We start from the raw sequence: 15,418 nt of genomic DNA on the forward strand, positions 1-15,418 counted from the left end.
ATAATAATATAATTAATTTAAAATTAATTGAAATTCAAAGAGATTCATATAACTTTTTATATATACATGTGTTTTTTTTTTTCAAGGAAAGATTTAAATATTGGCATAAGCATTAAATAAGCATTGGATTTTAGAGATGGCCTTATGGCTGGGTGGACAGACGGATTAATTGACAGATAGACAGACAGATACAGTAGATAGTGAGAAAAACAGATAGTCGGATAGATTCAAATTCCAACTCACGAAATTATAGATTTTTACTGTTTGTTGTAACTCCTAAAATCTTAAATGTCAAGATGTGGGATTGTTTGATTCTGCTCGGGGAGTGTCACAAAGCCATTCAGAGCGAGGACAGACATATTAAATGTTTTTGATTCAGTCAGAGGTTTTGGGATGAGAATGGTCCGGAGCGCAGAGGACACACTGCAGTCCTGCTGCCTTGTTGCCACAGCGACGGAAGACAGCTCTGCAGTTTTGGCAGGATGAACTGGCTGAGGCGCACATGCGACACTCTCACGCCCGTCTCTGTGACTGAGAGTGTGTGTGTGCTGGCAGGCCTGTGTAAAGGCCTGCTCTGGATGCTAGACGCAGATGGACAGCAGTCTGAAGGTCAGTCCTAACAAACCCATGGGATAAACCAGATTCCAGGCTCAGACGGCATCCGTCCCTCCACGTGTAACCTCAGGACCCTGCCTGCATCAGTCTCCGCCTCTGTAGCAAACAGCCTGCAGGAAGAGAGACCAACCGCGTCCATCCTTCCACACTGTTTTCTTCTGAAGGCACAGAGCAGTTGAGGACACTTTGAGGATTTCTTCAAGCAGCCTTTAACATCACACTTCAGTGGCTTTGTGATGAGACTTTGATAGCTAGTCCATTGCTGGAATATTTTGGAAACAGGATATAAAATATTGTCAAATATACCAAACTAATGTAGAGAACTTACAATTATAGAAAATGTTTTTTTTTATTATTATTATAATGGTGTGTATATAGCGGGAAATCATCAGAAATAAATGCAAATTTATGTATTATACTTATTTTGAGTCTTTGAAAGAGTCTGAGAGGAGTCTGAAGACACTTAACGGAGGAAGATTCATTAGCTTGTCAGAGTGAGACAGGATCTGACTACTGAGATCCAGAATTAGGCCATAATCCCGTCTGTAGGCCTCTTGTAAGGGACTGCCTGAGACCTTCAGTAAGGAACACAGATCTCAATTAGTCTGACAGATCCACAATGCCTTGCTCTCCCTTCCGAATCAGGAGGCCAAAGAAGTTCTGGTGAGTTTTAATTCGAGAAGGTCTTTCAATGGTCAATCTGAATATGAAAAGAATGTTTAGTGGTTATTACATGTGGATTGTGCTCTTGGATGTGGCCTACATTAGCATGAATGGATTTAGATTGGTTTGCTTAATGAGGCACCTTGCTTAGCGTCACAAAGCAATCTTTGCACAGATCCAGCAGGAATGTTTTAATATTCTGCAATGATGCTGCATTAGAGGAATGGTGCTGCTTACTGAGTGTGCATCAAGAAACTTTTATCTGTTGGGAAGGCATCTTTATCTCCCTGTCTCTTTCACTCATGCTTTCTCTATCTCTCACATTCAGACTATTTCTCTTTCTTTGGTATATATGAGCAATCTGGGTCACTGTCATTATGTGCATATAGCAGCATTAGTTTTAGGCCTTGTATTAAAGACTGAATGAAATTGCCTGACTAGCATAGTTTCCATTCCTGTGTTGATGTATTTTATATTGAAACAGAGTTTGGATGGGACATATTGAAGTGACCCTATCTTTAAAAAAAATACCCAGTTATCATTAGTTTGCCAATGATTTGGGGGTGGGCACTGCATCAAAAGAGGGTGGTGAGCATGATGAGAAGAAAAAAAAACATTGTAGAATCTATGGTACACTATTACTAAGTTCTAACCTGCAAATGTTATTTTAGGGAGCTATTTCTACCTGATCTAACTGAATTTCATTTTATCACTGTAACCTGATGTATAGGTTAATTAGGTTAATATTTTTGGGATTCATAAAATCTAATAAATTAAATGTTCCCATGAAAGATTTTACATATTCGATGAATGAAAACACTTGAAAGGGACGTAAAGGCTTTACTCAAATAAAAAACACTTTCTTCATCCTCATTGGCAGTACACATGCTGTTTTTGTCTCATATGCTGTTTCCCACATGTGGCGGCACTTTCCCTGGGGGAGATATATATGATTATAATGTAAATATAAAACACCAGATGGGCTTATTGGAAGAGCAAATTTATTCTCTGCCAGCAGGATGCGCTTTAAGAGCAGGAGAACTAGCAGTTTTCCTGGAAATGGATGTAATCAAAACAGCATGAACACTACTTTTTCAGGAGACAATCGGTTCCCTTCAAAAAAGATACATTAGTATAAAAACACCACATTTCGATTTTGAAACGTACAGTGCTCATGTTTATTCATCAAAGACAAAGCATTTAGTAAAATATATTTGTGGTGGTCAGTGTTGATATTGAGGCAGGCTGCCACAAATAAATCAATGTATGGGAAACCCTGCTAGAGGCTACAACATACACAAGTCTTTGTTCCCGTGCTGAGTTATACAGTCGAATCCTCTCATTATAACCAACAGAGTGTATACATGATGCAAATAATAAATTGATCGCACAGTGTAGAGATTCATTTGTCATAACAGAACCTTGTGAGATTACAATGAACAAAGAAAAAAAAAAAGTTAAAGTTGTGACATTTGCCAAGTATGGCAACCCGTACTCAGAATGCTCTGCATTTAACCCATCCAAGTGCACACACACAGCTGTGAGAAGTGAACACACTGTGAACACACACCTGGAACAGTGGGCAGCTATATATCCAGCGCCCGGGGAGTAACTGGAGGTTCAGTGCCTTGCACAAGGGCACTTCAGCCATGAGTATTGAGGGTGATAGAGAGTATAATAAGTATAATCCATTCAAAATGTAGAACTTTTGTTATATGGCCACACACTTTGCAAAGTTTTGTGTGAGAAAAAAAGGAAATGCTGCTTGTGAGTGACATTTTTCATTAAGATAACTCTATAGAAACTGCCAGAAATTATACAGAAAAAAGTCTATAGAAGGAAGACTGCCACTGATGCAGTTAGAAATATAATAAAAATAAGTGTATCACAAGATATATGGTGGGGATGCACCTGGGGTGGCCAACCAGATTTCAGTAGGGGCAGGTGCCACCCCTAGCCCCCATGTAGACTCGCCCCTGCAGTGCAGGCTCAGCAAAAATGCGCATTGAGGGCACATTATGGCTGCAAAGGGGGCGCTCGCACACTTCTGAAAGCTTAAATGGGTATTGTATGTCCGCAAGAGCACAATTTGGGAAAAGATCATTTTAGCTGGCCCGTTGCATGTGGTGTTCATCATTGTAGATGGCATGTAATTGGACAAAAATCTGTGTAGTGCAGGATGAGTCATCATTATTTATTGTCTGTATTCCCGGAAGAGAAATAATGCAGTTATTCTTTAAAGCAATCAATACCTTTACTCAGTAAGAACACTTCCTTGAACTTATTCATAAAGAAAAAACAGCATCTCCGTTTTCACAAAAATATTAAACGGCACATTGACAATAATAAGAATTGTTTCTTGAGCCCTAAATATTTAACACATTAGAATGATTTCTGAAGGATCATGTGACTGGAGTAGTTTTTGCAGAAAATTCAGCTTTGTATCACAGGAAGAAATAACATTTAAAAAACATTAAAACAGAAAAAGGCAAAAAAGTTATAATTTAAATGAAAAAATAGTTTGAAGTAAATTAATTAAAAGCATTGATCTTTTACTCACCTTTATGTTGTTCCTGAACTATGGAATAGTAAAGAAGTTTCTGTCCATGCAGTGGTTTTCATTGAATGGACCAAAAATAAATAAATAAATAAACATTTCTTTTGAAAGTTTCTTTAAAGATCTTCAGTGTTCTGCAGAATAAAGTCATACATAAGGGTGTGTAAATTAATTGTCATTGTATCCCTTTAAGTAACTGATGTATCAAACTACAAACTCCAAACTTTCTCTTTCTCACTCTTGTAAAGGAAAGCTCCAGCTGCATGTTTTGCAGCTCTGTACCATATAGTCCTCCTCTTCACGACAGCATCCCTAATACCAGGCCAGCGCTAAATCCGGAAGCACTTAGCACACAATATGGCACTCAGATTACGGGCTGCTGGTCCCACACTATATCTAACCCCATCTCAGGTCAGCTAAACCCATTCAAGGTCCAGAGAGACTCACCTCTCTTCCTGTAGTGGAAATAATACACACTCTATATTAGTGATGCATGGATCACAGTTATATCCGCGGGCGCTGTGGATAATCCGCAGGTTGGGTAATAAATAAATACATTCTGATTAATTGCAGGTGGGTTTAGGGTGGATGAGATAGATCATTAATGATGCAAATTTCTTTTTTATCAGGCAGCCAGATGGGCTCAACATATTTAAGTTGTGTGTGTTGTATGTGTGTGTGTGTGTGTGTGTGTGTGTCTGTGTGTGTGTGTGTGTGTGTGTGTGTGAGCGCACGTTCACTTGTTCAGGAAGTTGCAGTGACAGAAACCATCCATTCATCATATCATCAAGCAAAACTAAGAATTGGAATAATTGTAATGTGACAGTTGGGTGCTGGATGGGGCGGAAATCTAAATCAGAGAAAAATAAAGGTGCGGGTGGATGGTGGGTGTATAATTTGTTTGAAGCAGTGGATTCGGGTGACGCTTGAGCTGATCCGCGCATCTCTACTCTATATAATTTTCCCATTAACTCAGTGGACTTTAGCTACTGTACATGCTTTCATTAATCGCAGAATGACCTGTGGCTATGAGAAGGCTGCTGACATTCTGAGATGTTTGAAAGCAATCAAGTGTCTTTCCTGTTGCCCTTTTTTACTTCTCTAACATCAAAGAGACATCCCTGGCTTTGATAAAGTATCACTGAAAAAAGTGCAGAAATATGTCATGTCAATACCGAGTTACAACGGTTCATTTTACTCTTCTTTCATCACAAAGTGCAGGTATCACAGTGAAGTTAGACATGGTTTCCTCAGACTTTCTGCTTTTAAGACAAAGTCGATCATTTCATCTGGACGTTCTGCCAAGTTCTGTCTACAAGACAGAGATATACAGAGGCTGGTTTAAAATAATACAGTGAACCCTTAAGGGCACTCTTGTCCCAATGCTTTCTTGTCCCAGACAGCCTGTTGCAAAACAGGTTGTGTTTGTCGACACTGATAGAGTCATGTCCACCAGAGCAAATAGCCGTACAAAACCATACATAGACATGGGCAGATAGTTTTTACCATAGGCTGTTGTTTATTTAGCCGTTTTGGCAAATATAGTACGTTCAAGTAATCCCATACAAGTTTGTTTCATCAGCATCACTGCATTTAATTAGGCTCATTTAAATCTGATATCTGATATACGTTTTCTAAAATATATATATATATATTAGGGGTGTAACGGTTCACAAAATTCACGGTTCGGTTCGATACGATACACTGATGTCACGGTTCGGTTCGGTTCAGTACGTTTTAGATACAGCAAAATGTAAAAACATCTCAACTTTTCAGAATGCCGCAAGCGCACTGTGGGTCATGTGACAAGAACTAACCAATCAACTTCATCCTTTCGTAACAACGTTGAAAGCTAGTTTGTTGCGTGTATGTTTCTCCTTTTTTTCGTCTTTTCCCAGATACTGACACACTAAGGTGATGTCGTCGTAAATGAGTTGACAAGTATTCCCGCTGGTGTTTTTTTTTTTTTATTCCCGCTGGTGTACCCTATTGTCATGTAGCAGATGCGACCGTTGTTTTTTTATCCACCACTCTCTTGCCATCACCATTATAGCTTACAGGGAATCCAAAGTGCACCCAAACACCAGACCTGTTGGTTATTGGAGGATCTTCTATTTCTGGTCTGTTAAACGCATTGGCCACCGCGTACCTTGCATGAACTGCTTGCTCACTCAGTGCATACTGAGTGAGCGAGCGCCTGACTGAGTAGCCTAAAATAAACATATAAGTTGGTGTTTTTTTCTTATTCAGGGGTGTCAGGGGCGTTGCCTGTTACTTCATTTGGGTTATTGGGCTACCTTGTTGAACGCATTTCATTATATTTCACTTTTTTTTTTTTTTTTTTTTTAAATATAATGAATTAGTTCAACGAACCGTTCGGTACATAATGCGAACGGTTCAATACGAATACGTGTATCGTTACACCCCTAATATATATATATATATATATATATATATATATATATATATATATATTTTAAACTGTACTTATGTGTACAATTACAAATGTGTTATTTGTACTTGTTTCCCACTTATGCGACTGAATGAAGTAATTTGCCCTCTAGTGGTGGTGTAGATTTCTCCAAGAGTTTATTTATATCCTAATATTCATGTCACTCATGTAAAAGTTGTAACTTAGTACCTAGTGAAAATAGAAGTAACTTTTTTACAATTGACAACCCAAGTTCCTGTATACATTCATTCATGGAATAGAGCAGCTTGAACATTCCTATAAATCTCATTTTGTGTCCATAGAACCAAAATCATAGAAGTTTGGAGGGAGGGAGTAGATGGTATACTTTCAGAACTATCCCTTCAGTTCCTCTAAATTAGTCTCAGAGAAACATAATGTTCTTCAATCTTCTCTTTTGTCTGTAAGGATACTCCTGGAGAACTCTGATATCTGCCTGAATTATGTGCTTTCTCAACCACACTCTGTACGCCGCCACAGTTGGTTCAAATCAAAGAAGTGGGCTCTGTTCTACTTTAGGACTATATTTGTTTAATTTTTCACAGTTCTCATGCACAAGAACGCATACAGATGAGTTTGCTTGATCTTTCACACTTATGTATCTGTGTGTGTTTTTATGGAAATCTATCAGCTAAAGTTTCAAGGAGAAGGGAGAAGAGAGCTGTCAAACATAATCAGCCCAGACTGTTTCTGTGTGTCTCTTACATTCAACTGTCTGACTAAATATAGCAGCAATGTGACAAGCTAGTCCCTGATTCTCTGAAACAACATTTATCACATGGTGCACAAAATGCATATTAAAAACAACCTGATGCTTCCATGCCAGGTCAAGATTTGCAGAAATATGCACATTAAAAAATTATTTAGGTGTATGAAAAAAATATTTTATGATGAATACACCTTGATTAAGTCTTACTGTATCTTCTGTTAATCACATATTCCGGTTGGGCAATTAATTGATCTTGTAAACGTGAATGTCTGCATTTTTAATTCATGTCTCTGTCACAATGAGAATCTATGTATAATGTCTGTTATCAGATTGGCAGAGAATCCTTTAACAAAGAGAAGACAGGTCATTATTCTTCATTCACACACAGAGAGAGAGAGAGAGAGACACACACACACACACCTTTTGACACATAGCTGTTTTCTATACGGTAGCCAGGGTGCTTACATATCTCTGTCACAATGAGAATCTGTGTATAATGACTGTTATCAGATTGGCAGAGAATCTTTAACAAAGAGTTAACAGGTCATTATACTTCATTCACACACACACCTTTTGACACAAGTAGCTGTTTTTAATACAGTAGCAAGTGTGCTTTATAGTAATGCAGTAAAAGAAACAGTGTGAGCTTCAGAGACCTTTTTAAAGCCTTGGAATGGTAACTGAAGCGTGTGCATTTGTATAGTTGATGGAAAGCAGGAATAATCAAGCGACACGAATACACTCCCATGGGTCATAAAAAATGTTATTATACAATATTCTCATATTTTGAGGCAGAAGATTCACTGACTAACACTTCTGAGCCACAAGTATTTTCTTATGGCATTTTAATGTATGGGAAGCATTAGTAACGAGCCATGGTCAGCATTTCTCCAAACTTCTTCAACGTTTATACAGGCTATAACTCTAATACCTATTTTAGCATTTAGCTCTACTTCCATTGGTTAAGATATCATGTTATCCCAGAAGCTGCTTTTTATTTTTCCTTATGACAAACCACTTAATTTCCATAGAAGACATATAGATACCCAATATCCACATCACTCTTTTTTACTTTTTTTTCGCTCATGCAGAGAAGTCTATAGAGGAATAGTTATGTGAAATGATGATGGTCTGGGCCTCGGGAAAAGCAGCTAGTTTATCAGTATGAATGCCAGCACTCATAAGAATATTAAACCCTAGCATGCTGTGATGTACAAGTTCCCCCTCCTCAAACCGAAGCTGCCCATTTGGGTTTATTCCATCAAAATACCTTCAGGGGTGTTTTGATGGCAGAGACACGGGGAGATGAGAGGCATGTCAGATTGATGTACCATGCATCAAAGCTCAGTCCAAGCTCACTTCTGGAGGTTCTGGCAGGCAGAGACTCATCTGACTCAGTAGGCAAGCAGCTAGTGGAGGGAAATTCGCTGTACCTAAAGATAGGCATAAATACATAAAAAAGTATTTAAAATTCAAATACAAAATACTGTGTGGAAAAAAATATATACTTAATTGCAAATTACTTTTGTAAATGCTTTTAAAAATAATAATAAAAATATGTTGTATTTCAAATACGTATTTTAATTACATATATCTGAAATACTGCTCATCCCTGGCTGTACCCACAGTGGTGGTCGTGTTTGGACCACTAAGATGAATATAAAAATTTAAAAAAATTAGAATTTCTGATTTCTGGCAATGTAAATATGCTAGAATGAGTGCTGGGCTTTCTTAAAATACATATGGTAATATATACAGCATTATGATTATATTTTTCTAAAAAAACGTGTATATTTTTACACACAGTCACACGCTCATATACTGTATAATAAATATACAAAGTATATCTTCTGAACAAAAATTTTAATGAAAGTTTATTCTACAGTATACTGAGGCCTTGGTTCTTAAAATAAATTAGGGTATAAGTTCTTATAAATATATTAATGTTTTTAAATTCAAAAATATAAATAAAAACCTATTCTTTAGTGAGTGCTGCTTTTCTTAAAAACATGTTTGATAACACACTATATAAGCATTATTATTATATTTTATAAAATACATGGATATTTTTCTGGTTTTTATTTTAAAAAAATCTGGAATATATGGATTATATTTTTAGATATTAAAAATATTAATATTTTTACATGAAAAATATAAATAAAAGATTATTCTATAGTGAGTGCTGGGGTTTCTTAAGAAAGATATGGGCATTTACGTACTGACTATATATTTTTCATATAATTTATATTCTTATATCAGTTTATTTATTTTAATATAACAATTTATAATTTATATATTATGTATAAATATATATAGCAATACATATTATTAAAATATATATTACTATATATTATCCATCTATATATATCTATGTATAGACAGATGATAGACATTTTAAGAAACCCCAGCACTCCCTTAATGGGGCATCAGATGGGCAGGATGTTGTTGCTGCTTCTGGCCTTGGCAGGTTGAGGAATGTCAGTGTCAATAGTAGCCAGCTTAATATCAGAGCAGCAAGCAGTGCTTGCCTCAGACGCCCTTCTTACTGTCATCCTCTGGGGCCTTTCTTAAAATTTCTGCTGTTACAGGAACCATCTGCAGTAACCTGATAGGTTTGTACTTATTCTAGTTTTCTTTTGAATAGGCCCTCTTAGAGTAGATTTACTCCAGACAGTTTGCATCAAAAGAGATGTTTGCAGAATTCAGAATTTAAAAGTTGCATAATGCATTTTTAAATAGTTGTTGTCAACATGAAGGAATTAGGAGTTAATCTCAGATGCTGCTGCTTGAGTTTTTAGCAGGCCAGCTGGGGACAGGTGATGTATAGCTGTTCCCCATCTGTGTCCTCCTGGGGCAGGTCATTTGGGTTCTCATCCACAGAGCCAGAGAGAGGAGAGACTTTAGTTGCTGTAAATGGTGGTTTGGGTTTGTGGGTTCATCAGACATCTCATTCGCGCTCTCTCTCCCCGGCTGAGAGAAGCACTGAGTCATGGTACATGCTCTGGAGATCACATTCTCTTTTTTGCAAAAACAAAGATATTAATAACACTCAGTAGTGACAGTCGTCTGTTTAGTAATTATGTGAATGTTTTAACCCAGTGGCTCTCAACAGGTGGTTCATCATAGAAAACAATGCAGAATAGAAACCAAACAGTGCAATTCAATTATGCACAGTTAGGATATGCATAACTGTATGGATATTTTGGAGCGAATTCAACTGTTACGTGGTGGAATAAGAAAATTTCAACACATGCCATGGATAGGTTGTGTGAGATGTCCTCATTTTCAAAAAACATGAACAAACAAAACTACTCAAAGTAAAAGAAATGATGAGTCAGACTACATTTAAATGCAGTTTCTCATGCAGCGAGAATGAACATGGTGTGTGGTGTATTACAATTTTTTTAATCTAATATATTTAGCCTTGGTGAACTTAAGTGTTATATATGTGTATGTGTATATATAACACTTTTGTTTCATAATCAGTTGTTATACTTTGATGTCTTCATGGTCCTAAAGTAAAACCACTTGAAAAAGTCCTATCTTGCCTCATTTGTGTGAATTATCCTGAAGCATTACAAGATCAGATAGAATAGGCAGAGGACATAATGCCTTTTTATGTCTTTATTGTAAATCCTTGTCTTCCTGTGAACGTTCCTCAGTAGAATAGGAAGAGGTAATCAATGTCTCCATGTTGCATAGGCTTATATGTACTAGCCACTTTGTTAAAGGAAAATCAATGTATATAGATGAAGTGCATAGGCTGGCTGCACCTGCTCATTAGGCAGGTGGAGTCCAGCGTAAATAGGTGTCGTCTTCCCAAAGGGTGTTTACATGTCAATGGGACCTTCAAATCCTGTGTGTTTCTAGAGGTTGTTTCCTGGTCACACAGCATCAGGCCGTCATGAGTTACATCATTCTGCCCTTGAGAGATTGAAAACATGTCACTTCATCATGTGATAATCTTGTCATCTGGCCCCTCTACCACCACACATTACTAGAACACATTTTGTAATATGGCCAAAAATGAAATCCAAAATGATATCCAACAGCCGGATCATGCAAATTGTATAGAGGTGAGATGAGTTTCCTCTGTGGGAATGTTTTTTTAAAGCTAACCACCCACACAAGAGACGAGTTCAGCGTCAGCAGTTGTGATCCTGTTGTGTAAATGTTTTGAACATGACTCAGTTTGGCTCCAGTGGAGTTAGTGCTAATCTGAGTAATTTTTTCTTCACAAATTTGTTCTGGGCTTTATTTTCGTTTTGTTTATTGATTTGTTTCCTTTTTGCTTTTGTTTTGTTTTGGTTTGTTGTTTAGGGAATTTAGCTTTGCTTCCGTTTTGTTAATTAAAGCTTTAAGTCTGTGACAGTTCAGCTTAAATAGTTCAGTATTAACAGACTTTGACTTGAAAATGAAGACACTGTGCATAACTCTTTTTTATGTTCATTCCATTACAACTGATACTTAAGATTACAACAAGTAGCTCTTGTAAATTTAAAAAATTTCAGCTGTTCAGATCTTTAATTTTGTTTTAGTTTTGTTGTTCAGATCTTTGGTTTTGTTTTAGTTTTGTTCAGGGCTTTAGTTTTGTTGTTCAGGTCTTTAGTTTTGTTTTAGTTTTGTTGTTCAGGGCTTTAGTTTTGTTTTAGTTTTGTTGTTCAGGTCTTTAGTTTTGTTTTAGTTTTGTTGTTCAGGGCTTTAGTTTTGTTTTAGTTTTGTTGTTCAGGTCTTTAGTTTTGTTTTAGTTTTGTTGTTCAGGTCTTTAGTTTTGTTTTAGTTTTGTTGTTCGGGTCTTTAGTTTTGTTTTAGTTTTGTTGTTCAGGGCTTTAGTTTTGTTTTAGTTTTGTTGTTCAGGGCTTTAGTTTTGTTTTAGTTTTGTTGTTCAGGGCTTTAGTTTTGTTTTAGTTTTGTTGTTCAGGGCTTTAGTTTTGTTTTAGTTTTGTTGTTCAGGGCTTTAGTTTTGTTTTAGTTTTGTTGTTCAGGTCTTTAGTTTTGTTTTAGTTTTGTTGTTCAGGGCTTTAGTTTTGTTTTAGTTTTGTTGTTCAGGGCTTTAGTTTTGTTTTAGTTTTGTTGTTCAGGGCTTTTGTTTTGTTTTAGTTTAGTTTAGTTTTGTTGTTCAGGGCTTTTGTTTTGTTTTAGTTTAGTTTAGTTTTGTTGCTCAGGGCTGGAAATGTGGACACAGTGTGCAAACCTGATTTATTTTTAATTTTTCAATCAGTTATAACTGAGGCTTCAATGATTACTACAAGTAGTTTGTGAAGTTTGGAAAAAATCAAGATCATAAGTACCATTCCCTTGGTGATGCATCTTTAAGTTTGCAAATCACAAAACTCAAGACTATAATCAGCGATTGTATGGCATTGTGACATTGCAGCACAAATTACTTTCCTGAAATTTTCGCACTCTGTCTTTGTATGTCAAATGAGAGAAAGAGAGGACCAGCGTGAACTCCTTTGAGATTTTCCTCCTCTCCTGTGCTTAAGTTTGGGTTGTCACATTATTATTCATATATTCTAAGGCATTTTGGATTATCACTTGAATAGATTAATATTCTTGGAGCATTCAGGCATGCACTTCAGGAGGAAGAGTCTTTAGTAAGCCTTTATTAGTCAGAACGGCACAATGTATTAGTAATGCTGCTGTCAGATTTTGACACATTCAAAGCACCTAAAAGCTCACCTACACTAAATCCAAGTACCGTTTTGAGATCTTGTGGTCTACAGTATGTGATTTAGTCTACAGTTTTAATGTGCCGAATATGTCTTCAGTCTGAGTCATTTTGCGTTTGTGGTTTTGTCTTTGTTTCCCTAAAGATAGATACTGAGACATGAGCAGGATCTATTTTATGGCAGAAAAACAACTTTTTCTCTGAGGCTGTTGTCTAGACTTCCTGACTGATCTGTGTTTCAAGATCATTTTTTGTGCGGTTCTCCATCTCTCTGAGGACAAATGGAGATGTTGAACACCTGCAAGGCTCAACAGCCAGCATTAGAAAAGTTCTAAGTTATAAGGAAGAATTCGAGATCAGATATGAGCATGACAGCTTCTGGGCAGTCTGTATTGATTGCAATAGAGTGTGCAATGTTGAATATTTTATAATACAATTTTAAATAATTACATACATATACTAATTACATCTCTGAAATTAGATGACTTACAATGAAATAACATATAACTTGCATAGATGACTTTTTTTATTGACTGATTTTGACTTGTTCAACATCTTATTCATATTCTAATAACAGCTCTTCCAGTTTAACGTGATCTTCTTTATTCTCTGAATGAGAAGTTGTACGTGAGTCATGTTTTTTCAGCTTTTCAAGGCCAGCAGATTATGCTCACTGTCTCTTAGATGGGTAGGAGATTTTCTTCTAATCCTGCATTATCTCTTTGAGTTATGCTGTGGACAGCAGTATTTTGTTGTCATATGGTACACATGTGTTGTGGTTGCAGACATCTGATGCAGTGAGGTACTGTCTGTTTGTTAAGCATGAGCTTATTTGACTCCATTTATTGATGTGTTTGTAGGAGCTTCTTAAAGAAACAGTTCACAAAAAAAAATTGATATTCACTCAGCCTCATGTTGTCTTAAACCTGTATGAATTTCTGTTTTCTGTGGAACACAAATACATATATATAATATGATATAATTAATATAATAAAGCTAAATAAGAGTTTGGGCTGTAACAAAAAATAAATAAAATAATAATAATCTTGAAAAAGTCTCATTAAAATGTTTCAAGTGTCTATTCCAAGTCTTCTGAGCGCTCTATTGTGGGTTCATGTGTTTGTGAATAAATCATTGTTTTGTTATGCCTTGCTCTGCTTTGTCAAATACAGTATGATTTTTGGAGACAAATCATCTTTTTGAGGTGGAGTCTTTAAGTGGATAAGTTTTTCCAGCTAATAATCGGAATATAGCACTTTAATCATTTGGACAATTTTTATGATTTATACCTAAGGCAAAATGTAATGCAATATATATGTATAATATTCAGAGTACAAAATCAGCATATTTGATTGATATCTAAAGAATATCATGTGGCATTGAAGACTAAAGACTGGACATCACTGAACAGTTTTGACATCTTTGACATCTTTTGTGTAAATAGCATTTTAAAATATATTAAAATAGAAATATGTTCTTTAAATTATTGCTTTTATTGTATTAAAAAAACTCTATTATTCCAACCTTAAATGTGTAGAGCCTATATATAGACAAATTCACAGATTAGATTACACAAATGTACATTATAAAAAATATATTTAAAAAAATGACCCTATATATATATATATATATATATATATATATATATATATATATATATTTAAAAAAAATAGCAAGAAAGAAAATCAAATGGGTTCAAAATTAATAAATGATTCGGAATTTTTATTTTTTGGCTGAACCATTGCTTTAATTGTTTCATCTGCGGAACATGTCACCCCTCTGATTTGACAAACCGGGATGCTCTGTCAAGCTAATACTTCCCAGATTAAATTCCCCATAATGCATTCATAAGAAAATTACCATAGTTTCCATGGTTCCCCATTCATTCATCTAATCCACTTTCTACATTAAGTGCTTTTAATAGATCCTTAACTTAAGAGAAACAAACTCTTGAATGAAACCCCCTGGAGGCTCAGGAGCGTATATCAGGAGCAGACAAAGACAAATTTGTTTTTTTAAAAAAAGCATGTTCAGGTAGGATTACAGTAAGGGATGTGGGACACAATTTGTTAGTGAATTGGTTGCCTGAGCAACAGTCTGTGATGGGGAGGTGTGTGTTTAATTAAGGCAGAGCACGATGAATGCAAATTAAAGCCCCATCAGACAGCTCAGATGGACAGCCCTCAGTGTTTGAGTGAGCGGGGGAGGGGAGGGGACGGGACGGGCGTGTAAGAGCGAGAGCGGGGAGGGTGAGAGACACATAAAGAAAGAAGAGAGAGGAAAAGAGCAGCTGAGTAAGAGCAAGAGAGCGATACAGGCAACAAATGAAGTGATAGTGGGAGGATCAATGCTTCTTGCAGGGGTGTGACTGACTTGAGAAGCTCACTGCTGCCAGATGAGAGAGGAGATCTTACATCCGTCTGCACGCAGTAAGTAATTCCACTGTATATGTGTATAGGAATATGAAGTGTGGCAGTTGTAAGGGGTTTGGTGTGTCTGGCGTGCTTCGTGAGATTGGCGGGACGGCCAGAGCATCTGGCAGGTGTGTGGTGCATGAATGATGACATGTAGAATATGCTTTTAGAGAGGAGCAGATTGCCAGAGTCTTCATTAACACATATAGAGGGATGCTGGGAGATTTAATACAGCTCTGAGTGAGTCTGCAAGCAGTATGTGACATTCGTTCACAGCTCGTCGTTTACAATTAATTTCCTAACGGGTGACCTACCAACC

General features: G+C 36.5%; 1 protein-coding gene across 8 annotated transcripts in view; it reads left to right on the forward strand.

Annotated features, from left to right (window-relative positions):
* rap1gapa (RAP1 GTPase activating protein a) overlaps positions 1–15,418 on the forward strand; it is a 63,154-nt gene that overhangs the window by 8,555 nt on the left and 39,181 nt on the right. For 2 of the 8 annotated variants that reach the window (XM_052541509.1, XM_052541511.1), the window contains exon 1: positions 14,971–15,114. The exons of the other annotated variants lie outside the window; for them this stretch is intronic. The gene's annotated coding sequence lies outside the window, so the exon portion shown is untranslated. Of the gene's footprint in view, positions 1–14,970; positions 15,115–15,418 lie in introns of those variants that run through there. 8 annotated transcript variants of the gene reach the window in all.

Source organism: Carassius gibelio, chromosome A23 (assembly GCF_023724105.1).
Source record: "Carassius gibelio isolate Cgi1373 ecotype wild population from Czech Republic chromosome A23, carGib1.2-hapl.c, whole genome shotgun sequence".
In the NCBI taxonomy this organism is placed as follows: Eukaryota; Metazoa; Chordata; class Actinopteri; order Cypriniformes; family Cyprinidae; genus Carassius; species Carassius gibelio.